Source organism: Arachis hypogaea, chromosome 10 (genome assembly GCF_003086295.3).
Source record: "Arachis hypogaea cultivar Tifrunner chromosome 10, arahy.Tifrunner.gnm2.J5K5, whole genome shotgun sequence".
Taxonomy (NCBI): domain Eukaryota; kingdom Viridiplantae; phylum Streptophyta; class Magnoliopsida; order Fabales; family Fabaceae; genus Arachis; species Arachis hypogaea.
In genome coordinates, this window is record NC_092045.1 from 49751541 (window position 1) to 49764845 (window position 13305).

Below are 13305 nucleotides of genomic sequence, written 5' to 3' on the forward strand. Positions count from 1 at the left end.
ACCGAAGCAGCCATCATGGGACTAGCAAACGGCCTAAAGGAGGGACCGTTTAGCCAATCCCTATCCAAACGATACCCGACCTCCCTATACGAGGTGCAGGAGCGAGCAGAAAAATATATCAACATGGAGGAAACCTCCCAGTTAAGAGACTCTTCTAGGAAGGAATCAACCTACCCACTCCGAGATCGAGATCAAGAACAGAGAAAGAAAGAAGAAGCCAACTTGGACAAGCCACGGAAATACCACAGTTACACCCCCCTCCGAGTCTCCTTGGTAGACATCTACAGAGAAGTATGCCACACCGAAAAGATCCCACCACCTTGACCGCTAAAACACAAGAGAGCGGGGAGAGATCGGTCCGAATACTGTGAATACCACAAGCTCTACGGTCATTCTACTAACGACTGCTACGACCTAAAAAATGTTATAGAAAAGCTAGCCAGAGAAGGGAAACTCGACAGATACATAGCAGAGAAAGGAGAAGAGACCAGGAAAAGAAGGCGGGGAGTTAACGAAGATCGGGCCGAACAAATCCCGCGAACCCCTGAAAGGCACGTTCACATGATAAATGGAGGTTTTGCAGGCGGAGGAACATCCAGATCCTCGCGAAAAAGACACCTCAAAGAAGTCTACCACGTCCGAGAAGACAGTCCCCTGCCCGAACTACCTGCTATCTCGTTTACCCGAGAAGATGCTCAAGGGATAATACCCGGGCACGACGATCCAATGGTAATCACCATTATCCTCGCAAACGCCAACTTACATCGAACCCTGATTGACCAGGGGAGCTCAGCAGATATCCTGTTCAAAGCGGCCTTCGACAAGCTCGGACTTGAAGAAAAAGAACTAAAGGCCTATCCCACCGACCTATTTGGGCTAGGAGATACCCCGATCCATCCCTTAGGATACATCTCGCTACACACTACCTTCGGAAAAGGCGAGCAATCTAAAACATTAAGCATCGAATACATTATAGTCAACGTCACTTCAGCATACAATGCCCTCATTGGGCGACCAACGCTAAACAGACTGGCAGCTATAGTCTCGACCCCACACCTCTGTATGAAGTTCCCTACCGCAAAGGGAATCGCTACCCTAAAAGGCGACCAAAAAATGGCGCGGCGATGCTACAACGAAAGCCTGAGCTTAAAAGGAAAAGAGATCAACACAATAGAACTCGGGCGAGTTCAAGCCCGAGAAGATCTTCGGCCACAACCAGAGGGAGAAACCGAAAGAGTCCAAATCGGGAACACATCTGAAAAAGTAACAAACATAGGAGCAAACCTCGAAGCAGGCCTAAAAGAGGAACTCATAACCCTCTTAAAAGAAAATTCCGACCTCTTCGCCTGGAAAGCCTCCGACATGCCAGGCATAAGCCCCGACTTGATGTGCCACAAGCTATCAGTGTACCCGGGATCCCGACCTGTCCAACAAAGACGCAGGAAGCTCGGACCCGAACGCATGCAAGCGATAGAAGAACAAGTACAAGCACTACTAGATGCAGGGTTCATTAGGGAAGTAAAAATACCCCCTATGGCTCGCAAACGTGGTCCTGGTAAAAAAGCCCAATGGAGAATGGAGGATGTGCGTCGATTACACGGATCTCAACAAAGCCTGCCCCAAAGACCCATATCCACTACCAAACATCGACGCCTTAGTAGACGCAGCCTCAGGCTATAGATATCTCTCCTTCATGGACGCATACTCGGGATACAATCAAATCCCGATGTACGGACCCGACCAAGAAAAGACCTCGTTCATAACCCCAAGGGCAAACTACTGCTACGTAGTAATGCCCTTCGGGCTGAAGAACGCAGGGGCAACCTACCAGAGGCTAATGAACAAAGTGTTCTCAGAGCACATCGGACTACAACGGGAGGTGTACGTCGACGACATGCTGGTAAAGACACAAGAAGACAGAAACTTGCTGACCGACCTCACCAGTGTCTTCGGCACCCTCAGAAAACACAACATGAGACTTAACCCGACGAAGTGCACCTTCGCCGCAGAAGCCGGAAAGTTCTTAGGCTTCATGCTGACTCAAAGGGGCATCGAAGCAAACCCAGATAAATGCCAAGCGATACTCAATATGAAGAGCCCGACGTGTGTCAAAGAAGTACAACAACTGAATGGAAGGCTGGCCGCCCTATCAAGATTCTTGGCAGGATCGGCGATAAAATCACTACCTCTCTACTCACTCCTAAAGAAAGGGAAACCCTTCTCATGGACCCCGGAGTGCGAAAAAGCCTTTCAAGAATTCAAGGAATTCCTCGGGCGACCACCAATCCTAACCCGACCTTTAAAAGGGGAAGAGCTCGTACTATACCTCTCGGTCGGACATCAAGCAATCGCTTCAGCGTTAATACGAGAAAATGACCAAGGACAACACCCCATATACTTTGTAAGCAAGGCACTGCAAGGGGCCGAATTAAACTATCAGAAAATAGAAAAATTCGCCTACGCCCTAGTGTTCACAGCTCGGAGGCTCCGTCCCTACTTTCAAGCCCACACCATCAAAGTCCGGACAAACCAACCCATGAGACACATCCTACAAAAAACAGACCTGGCAGGACGAATCCTACAATGGGCGGTGGAACTGTCCGAGTTCGACCTCCACTATGAAGCCCGGACTGCCATAAAATCTCAATATCTAGCCGACTTCATCGCAGAATACACTGAGACCCCTGGAAACCCACTCTCGTGGAACCTATATGTCGACGGGTCCTCAAACAAAACAGGAAGCGGAGCCGGTGTTATACTCGAAAGCGACCAGGGAACGCGGATAGAACTATCCCTAAAATTCGAGTTCCAGGCTTCAAACAACCAAGCCGAATACGAGGCCCTACTAGCAGGTCTAAAGCTAGCCGAAGAGGTCGGAGCCCGGAAAATCACAATCTTCAGCGACTCTCAGGTCGTCACATCACAAGTAAATGGGAGCTACCAGGCCAAAGACCCCACCATGAAAAAATACCTGGACCAAACACAGGCACAACTGCGCCACTTTTCAGAGATACAGATTCAGCACATACCTCGCGAACAAAACGCCCGGGCAGACGCCCTCTCAAAACTCGCCAGCACCAAGCCCGGAGGCAACAACAGAAGTCTCCTCCAGGAAACCTTACAATCCCCCTCCGTGCTAAGAGAGGAAGAAACGCTGAGCATATCCAACCAACAGCAAGGATGGATGACCCCCATACTCAACTACCTGAAGTCGGGAACTCTTCCCGCCGAAAGAAAGGAAGCCAAAAGACTCACGAAAGACGCCCAGAATTAAACACTAATTCACGACGTATTATACAGAAGAGGATTCACAACTCCCCTCCTTCGGTGCGTCCCGACCTCAGAAACAAAGAACGTCCTCGAAGAAGTCCACGGAGGCATGTGTGGGAACCATCTCGGAGCTCGGGCATTGTCCAAAAAGGTAGTCCGAGCTGGGTTCTACTGGCCGACCTTGCAGAAAGACTCGACGGAATTCGTGAAAATATGCCCCCTGCCAAAAACACGCCAATTTCCACAAGGCACCGCCAGAAGACCTTATCAGCATCACCGCACCATGGCCCTTCGCAAAATGGGGACTTGACCTACTCGGCCCGTTCCCCCAAGGACCGGGGCAAGTCAAATACCTCATAGTAGGGGTCGACTACAAAGTGGATCGAAGCTGAACCCTTAGCCACCATTACGGCTCAGAAAAGCCGCAAATTCCTATACAAAAACATTGTCACAAGGTTCGGAGTCCCCTACTCCATCACAACGGACAATGGAACACAGTTCACGGACACAAGTTTTCAGAACTTAGTAGCCGAACTAAAAATCAAACAGCAATTCACCTCAGTCGAGCACCCACAAGCCAATGGACAAGCAGAGGCTGCAAATAAAGTCATCTTGGCGGGGTTAAAACGAAGACTCCAAGAGGCCAAAGGGGCATGGGCCGAGGAGCTCCCCCAGGTACTATGGGCGTATCGGACAACCCCACACTCTACAACGGGAGAATCACCGTTCCGACTAGCTTACGGGATGGAGGCAATGATTCCTATCGAAATAGACGAAGGGTCACCCAGAGTCATCTTCTACAACGAAGAAGGCAACCCACAGGCACAAAAAGAAGAACTCGACCTCCTCCCCGAGGTCCGAGAAAGAGCCCGAGTCCGAGAAGAAGCCTTAAAACGACGAACGGCCCTCAGATACAATCAGAAAGTAATAAAGCGAAGCTTCTCCATTCACGACCTGATTCTAATCCGAAATGACATTGGAACATAAAAGTCGGGAGAAGGAAAGCTAGCCGCAAATTGGAAAGGGCCCTACAAGGTAACAGAAGTCTTAGGGACAGGCTATTACAAAGTATCCGACCTAGAAGGCAATGAGCTGCCCAGGGCCTGGCACGCCTGTAATCTAAGGCGGTACTACAGCTAGAAAAACTTAACCCGAGGTGTACTCTTTTTCCCTACAAGGGTTTTTTAATGAGACACCCGGTTAAGTAAGACACCCGACCTAGTCAAAGGGTAAACACTCTGTAAATATTCTTTCTTTTTTTTTAATACTAATCAAATTTCTCTATTTTCTTTTCCTCTTCCTCATGATGAAACAAATCCTAGAAAGTACCCCACCAAGGCGCATTAATTTATGCTCGGCAAAACGCAAAAAATCATTTGCCAAGAGACCACACAAGGTCGGCAAAGATAAACCGACGAGGTTCAAATTAATGTGAGAAGTTATAAAGTAACTCTGAAAAGGCTCAAAAGGCCAAATAAAAAGAGATTACAAAAATAACTTAAAAGGCCGACCAACAACAAAGTCGGACCCAACAAAGGGAAAGTTATAAAGTAACTCTGAAATGGCTCAAAAAGCCAAATAAAAAGAGATTACAAAAATAACTCAAAAGGGCCGACCAACGACAAAGTCGGACCCAACCAAAAGGAGGTACTCGAGCGCCCGAGGACCGGGAAAAAGCTCGGATCCAAGAAAGAAGCCTTAAAACGGCGGGAACCAAGATTTCGAAAAACGCTTACTAAAAAGTTGCTTTACAAAAAAAAACAACTAAAAAGTACAAGCAAAAGAACGAAAGCAAAGGAAGTTTCGAGACGCTAGCTAAAAAGTTGTTATCCGAAAACAACTAAAAAGCACAAAAGCGGAAACAAAAAAGTCAAAACGCGAACAAAAACACCGCATAATAAAGTTACTACAAGTAGCTAAATAAAGCAAAAGGTGTCCAAAGCGTTCACAGAAACCATCCAACAACAAAAAAGCCCACAAGCCGGGCAAAACACCAAAAAGATTACAGAGGATCAAGGTCCTTTCCGGACTCCACATCAACAGCAGGCTGCGGAGGAAACATAGAGATCGGGACTGCATCGACGGCAACGTCATCCCGGATTGGAACCTCCACACCAGACCCATCCCCGACCAAAGGCGAAGTCGGGTTCTCAATCGGAACTTTGGGGTCGGACATCGGAACCTCATCCTCGGTAGGAGCAGGAACAATCTTTCCCTCCACAACAATGTTATCCATACTGAATAAGCTCAGATCCAGGTCGGGAGCAAGAACCCGGACCTGAGCCTTCAAATTTTCGAACATAGCATCCATACCCTTGGCCACATGACCTTCCAGCTCGTAAAACTCGTCCTGCGCGGATTGCAACTTCTCCTTCGTCTCCACAAGCTCGGCATATAGCCGAGTATAATTCTCTGTAGCCGCCTTCGCCATCTCCTCAGATGTCTTCGCTGCCGCCACAGCCGCGGTAGCTTTAGTTTTCTCTTTCTCCAAAGAGGCCTCCAGCTCAGTAATCCTGGCAGCCTTCAGTTGACTAATCTTATCAAGCTCGGACTGAGCCTTCTCAAGTCGGGAGCTGGTCGCCCCAAGGGGGGATTTCCTGAACTCCCGGGCAATAGCGGCATGAAGACTAGCCATCCGGACGCAGCTCCGCGCCATATACTGAAAATGATGCTCCATAGACACATCATCAGTAGAAATAAAGGTCTGAGGGAGAATATGCTGTTCAAACCAACCAAGAGCATCAAATTCCTTATCGTTGAAACCGGCAAGCTCCTGAGAGGTCTTCTGCTTCTTGGGAGGAGGACCCGAAAACGGAGGAGGAGAAGAAGTAGCAGGCCCAGAGGTCGGAGGATCCTGACTTATAGCTCGGAACTGGGGAGTCGGAATAGTCTTCGACCGAGTCTGAACACCCACGGTAGTCTTCTGTGGAGAAGATCGGGCAGAAGCCTCCCCGGCCTCGATATTCCGAGCAGCCACAGACTTCTTCGTCCGACGAAGGAACTTCATGGAATCCGCCTGAGAAGACATCTCTGCAAGAAATAAAGAAAGGGATTACCACAACAGAAATTCCACCAAAAACAAGCAAAACCAAAGTACTAAAAAAGATGAATCTCGGAAGAGGTCGGGAACTACCTAACTCGGAACGGAGAAGGCTTGGATCCCCCAACATTTTCTTCGTGTCCAAGTGAGGTGCCCGACCCCATAAACTGCTCACCACACCCACAAAAGCCTGCTCCACCTCATCTAGACTCTCAAAGGTATACTTAGCAGACACTACATTCTCCTGCCAACAAAGAGGAAAAGAAGGCTCCCCACTCTCATCGAGAAAGAAAGGTCGGGCGTCTCCAGTAGCCTGGACCTTGAAATAAAAATTCTTAAAATCGTGAAAGGACTCATCATACAGGGTACAAAACTTTCTTCCCTGGTTAGCCCTAAAAGAGACCCAAGATACCTTCCCTACACCCGACCCCGGCTTCGTCAACACAAACAAGTAGGAAAAAAGAGAAATAGAGGGAGCAACGCCCAAAAACTGACACAAAAGTTGAAACAGCTTTAAAAATGCCCAAGAATTTGGATGGAGCTGCGTAGGGGCAAGGTTACAAGACCATAACACCTCGGGCTCCAGGTCGGTAAAAGGAAGTCGGACACTCAGCTTAGAGAAAAAACAATCATAAGCGTAAAAGAAATGCTTCTCGGAACTATCTAAGGGCGGGAAGCAAACTCTCTCCTCGGAATCCGGGGCTACTAGTTCATAATCCCTCTCAGACTCTCTATCTTCACATATGCTACATTGCCTACGAAACCTAGCTAAATACTCAGAATCTACCACAGAAGGGACTCTTAGAGGAACAGGATCTACCCAACCAAGACCACTTGGAATCTTGGTCGACATCGCTTGAAGAACCTTTCGAGACATAAAATTCTTGCCTACAAAGAAGAATACAACAGCAAAGCAAAAATCACATAAAAGCAGACAGCGAAAACCCATTCAGCAAAGCAAGAAAACAAAGATCTTTTAGAAGAAAATACAGCAACCCGGAGCAAAATACCAGAGAACAAAAAAGAGCCCCCCCCATACAAACAAACAAAGCAATGGCGGCGCCTCTTTTCGGGGCAACCCAGGCATAGAGAAAAGAAACAAACAAAGAGCCACACAAAAGAAACAGAAGCATATGTGCACAAGAAAAGAGATGGGGACAAACCTGGAAGAAAGAAACGAGGACGACGAGCTCCGAAGCAAGGAGAACGGAACGACGGCGCAGAGGAAACCCCGGAAAGACACGCGGAAAGATTCGGGGAAGAAGAACAAAGAAAAAGGAAGCGGTGCTCAAAAAAGGAGAATGGCGAAAACTCAGAAAAAAGGAAAGGAACAGAATAAACGAAGAAAAGGAGGAAAGGGGCAAATAAATAATGCCTTCACAAAGCCCGAACGGAAATCGAGGAGAAATGGTAAAATGCAATAAATGCAGGAACGGCCATTTTTGAAATTTGAAAAAACTACTATGCCCGAGCTCGACCTCCCAAGAGGGACGAACTCGGGCAGGGGCACTGTTCATACCCTGACCGGGCTCCTCCAACTCGGCAAAATCCATGAAAGGTCCGACCTCGTCCCAAAGGCCCACGCCTGAGGTCGGACCTCGGACAATAACGCTAAGAAGGCCCATCAAAAGGAACGCAGCCCAAAACCTAAAGGCCGAAAAGGCCTAGAAAAGGCGGTTCCACAAAGATAGAGATAAAACTCCCAAAAAGATAAGATAAGATAAGAATATCTTATCCAGGGGAGATCACGGCCAACTACTATAAATACACTGGAGCACCCAGGTATGAGACACATTCCACATTCTACACATATCTGCTTGAACCCATGCTAACTTAAGCATCGGAGTGTCATTGCAGGTACAACCACCAACCACTCCACATATCAAGCTCGGGTCCCTGACCCCCACCTCGGGCCTCACCAAGACGACCGAGCTACACGTTTCAGGTAACCCTCGGAACAGGAAGTATGACCCTTATTCTAATTGAGTTCTTGTAAAACTTGGAAAAGCAATTTACAAGAACAATAGCTTGAAAAAAATTCTCTTAAATCACTAATTTTCTAGACTTAATGGGATACGTGACATATAATCCTCTTATATTTGGGTAATTAGGGTTTCTGTGGCACATAAACTAGATTTGAACTTAACCTTTTTAATTAGAATTAAGTGACCAAGGAATTGGCAGTCGATGAAGGTTAGAGGAGACTAAAAAGGACTAAGGAATTTGGGTTTAGTCACATATAGTTTTCCATGAATTGAATCTTGCATGATTAAAATAGTTGGTAAGAAAAGTTAATCCGGAAAATAAATATCTCTGAAACCTTAACTGTTTTACTCATAAATTTCACAACATGTTTACTGCTTGCTCTCTGATTTTCTGAATTTACTGTTTAATGCTTTAAACTCTCAGACATCATTTTCTGTTTGTCTGACTAAGCTAATCACTAAATCATTATTTCTTTATCCATCAATCCTCATGGGATCGACCCTCATTCACTTGAGGTACTACTTGGTACGACCCGGTGCACTTGTCGGTTAGTTTGTGTGTTATAAATTCTGCACCAATAGCTCGGAAGGAAACCCACTGTTGTTTATTTTGTTTATTCAAAGCACTAAAAGGCTTTGTTAAGTGAAAAAGATTGAAAAAGATCTTTTAAAAAATCGAAAAATCGAGCTCTTGGCTGAAAAGTTAGTAAATTTTGAGGAAACCCCAGGAATTGGGATGAAGTTGGGTAGGAGCTACCCTACAATGGGACAACACCTCAATTTCAAAGTCAGAGAATGGGAAGGTAACCCCCAAACAGTTAAACAGGCAGTCTTACATAAAAAAGAAATGGGGATCAGAGTCATTAGCCCTGATAAACCCCATTTTGAGGATTTATCTTGTATTGATTTTAGGGGTTTTATCAATGATTCTACACGCTTTTCATATGAAAATACAAGACTTTGTGTTCCTTTCCTGAATTTTGCCTCATGGATGAAAACATGCTTATTTTGTACTAAACTAGATACATTTCTAATATTCTTTTGGTGCCATTCGATGCCGTGACCTGTGTGTTAAGTGGTTTCAGAATATAGGGCAGGGATGGACCGGAAGAGAGAAGGAGAAGGGGTGCAAAGGAAGGGAGCATGAGAAATTGAGCCTTGGGAATTTCAGCAAGGGCGCGCGCGCGTACTTGGCGCGCCCGCGTGGATTGCGCAGCTAGAGGTCAAAGTCAGAAGCCGAGCTACGAGCCGGCATGTGTAGCGGCTAAGCCATAATCCCCATGGGCGCGCACGCGTACGCTGCACTTCCGCTCGCATTGCAACATACCCCAGTGGCGTGCTCGCGTGCTTTGCGCGTGCGCGCCGATGCTCGAATATGATTTTTTAAAGAGTCACGTGACCTGGGCGTGGAGACAGTTGGATATCCCATCTTGGGGAAGTGCCTTGGCGGGAAGAGCTTAAGAAGACCAGGTGTTGAAGGGTTAAGGGACTTTTGGGTTCATTTTAGATGGTTCTAGATATTTTTTGCTATTGGTAGTTACAGTCTTGGGGTAGAGAGAGAGATTCCAAGCTCTCATTAGGGTTCATCTTCATCCATTTTCTGAATTTGCAATCACTCTTTGGTGAGATCCATTGCAATTCTCTTCTCAATTTACTTTGTTCATGTTATAGATCTTCTTCTCTAATCTCAATTAGTGCTTGTAATTGCTCAATTCTCATAGATCCTAGATTCAACTTTGTAGTTTTGGATTTTATCAATTTCTTGAGAAGTTCACTTCTATTGTTGTTCTTTGTTGATTGTTGTTAATTTCTTGTGTTGAAGCACTTTTAATTCTAATTCATTCTCATTCTTACTATGCCTTTCATCCTTGCTCATCAATTGTTTGATAAAATGCCAACACTAGTTATGGAGTAAAAGTTTCTTACTTGGCATAGGGTTGGGACCATTAGAAAGAGTTGAATAGTTTATGTCAATTGTTGATTTGGAATTAGGAAATGCTAATTAACTTGGAGTGCACTAAAGCTAGATTTCCCTAGGGTAAAACTAGGACTTGTGACTCAAGTTAGTTACTCTCATTTGACTTTCCTCTATACCTAGGGGTTAACTAAATGAAGCAAGGCCTAATTGTTATCATCATTGAAGAAACTATAAGGATAGAATTTCTAATGCCAACCCTAGGCCAAGTCCTCTAAAATTGATTGTTTGTCATCTATTTTGCTAAACCCTCAAAGAATCATAACAAGGCTTCTTAATCAATAAGATGCATTCTCTAGCATTCCAAGGGAGGACGACTCGGGAGACTAGTACTCTCGGTTATAGATTGTAGGTTTGTTTGATGCGAAGTTTGAATGTCGATTAGACTATACTCACGATTATATCCATTATTGAATTCTATATCAGCATGATAAATTTCGTTAATCAAGCCCTCCCACAAAGCATATTTTCTTTCATTAGCATCAAGACTACAAATCCTATGGTGTTTCCTGAGTTCGGTTGCAAAAACATCATCTACTATAGGATGTTCAGAGAGGACAGAGGAATCTACCCATCTCAATAGGGCTTCAAAAACTCGGGAATGAGAAAATATATTGGGAGATATACCTACATTGCACAAAGAAAAAGGAAAAACATAAAAAACCGGTTCAAAACAAAGCATTTCTTTCCAAACAAAGCAGAAAACAGCCAACAGTACAAATGATTTTTGCAAAAGAAAACACAAAATCTTAAAATTTCCTATTGTAACCAATGAAGGTACAATAGAGACCTACACAAATCTCCCTCTCAAGTATACAGTATACTTAACAGAAACAAAAAAATACCAGAAGATCTAAGAACGGATGAAAGTCCTGAAGAACTAACCTTTTCGAAGATGTGAAGAAGAGGGGAGTCCCAGCAATCGAAAGGCGAACACTGTGAAGCACCAACAAACATAAACCAAAGGGTTTGAATAAGAAAGGAAGCGCGAAAGAGCAAAGGAAAGCAGTTTCAGAGAGAAGACGAAAGAAAAGAAAAAGAAAAGTGGGAAAGGTATTTATAAGATACCAAGGGCATAATTGTAAAATGGCTCACGCATTAAAAGAATGCGCCGTTACCAATGTAACCGCCCTCCACATGTAAATGCGACGATTGATAATTTGAAATCACATCAGTTTTAAAATCAAAATCACATAAGTTTTCCGACTTGGGAAAAGAATATCGACCTAAGTATCCCCAAGTTCTATCAATACTCGAATTCAATTCATAGTAAAGAGATCGAACTTGAGTAGGGGCACTGTTCATACCCTAACCCAAATAATAAGCCAGGCCCAAATAAAATCAAAAGGGCCAATTAAAAGAATTGGCCTCCAGCACACATCCGACCTATTTGATGAGCAGATTTATATACGCTTTTTGACATCATTTTCATATAGTTTTTAGTAGTTTTTGTTATGTTTTTATAGGTTTTACTGTTAAATTCATATTTTTGGATTCTACTATGAGTTTTTGTGTTTTTGCACAATTTCAGGTATTTTCTAGCTAAAATTGAGGAGCTGGATCAGAAGTCTGATTCAGAGACAAAGAAAGCACTGCAGATGCTATCCAGATCCAACCTACCTACATTCTGAAGACCTTTTTTCGAAGCTACAAAAGTCCAAATGGAAAGCTCTTAATGAAAATAGAAAGCTGACTTTCAGAGATTTCTAGAAATATTTAATAGTTCATGCTTTTCTTAGGACTAGAAGGCCCAAAACTGGCGTCCAACGCCAGCTTCCTGCCCCCTTCCAGGCGTCCAGCGCCCACAGAGCAGAGACCAATGTACAAACACCCAGTGAGGACCCCTTGGCTGGAGTTCCATGCCCCAAAGACCTCATAGAACGTATATCTCATCAAAGCTCAGGCCAAACATTCACCAAGTGGGCCCCAGAAGTGGATTTTAGCACTAAATAGACTGTTTTACCCTTACTAGTCATTTGTTTAGTATTTAAGGGATTTTATTTATGTAATTCATACACTCTTCGATTCAAGAGAGCATCATACATGTTTACTTTGCGTTTTTACTTTTAGTATGAGTTTCTAAACCTCCTAGGTTGAAGAGAGGAGCCCTGCTGAGTCCTATGAATTAATAAAAGTACTACTATTTCTTTTCGATCCATGTTTGATTAATTCTAAGATGTATATTCGTACTTCATCATGGTGAATAGGATGATCTAACCAATTAGATCTGTTCATCACATTAAGATGAACGTTCCTGAAAAACACCCGTGTCTACTTGGTTCAGAATGCGTCTTTCACCGGACAAGGACGACCAACAACTTGAATATACATCTCTCAGACGACTAATCCACGACTTTGTTGGGGACTTCTCGAGACATCAGTTTAGCCGATTTCTAGGGAGATTAGGGTCTTTGTGGTAGAGGCTAGAACCCAAAGATGCAGCATTTTCTAATTCGGAAGATCTGACCTTGTCTATGGCATTTTGAGTTGGATCATAAAAGAGAATGGACTGTACGCGCTTCACCCTCAAGTAGAGATGGATCCACACTACAGCAATCGTCTGTAAATAGTGCACAAGATCCAAATTTAGTTCCTCGGCATTCTCCTCCATCAACTCATATACCAAATCATGATTAGATATGTGTGCTAAATTGTTGTAACACTTGAGTATACATGTTATTGTATAGTTGATGTTTTGACTATAATTTTTTTGTTCATTTAAATTTAACTGCAGCTTTCTTATTGTTGGATGAAGTTTTCTGAAGACATAAAGGCAATTCTTGGCACAATGGTGAAGCACAAATTATTTTTGGTTTCAAGCGGAAAACTTAGTTTCTTTTTTGTTTAAGTTCATCATCAGAGGAGTATTGGCAGCTGCTCATACCAGTGTCAATCACATACAGCCTGCCATTGAAGAAATCACTCACAAGCAAAGAGAGCAGTAGTACCAGAGTTAATTCAGAAAGACAAAGCAACTCCAACTCTCAACTCTGTTCTTAAAGTATTAGCGCCCTATTATAATAATCTCACAAATA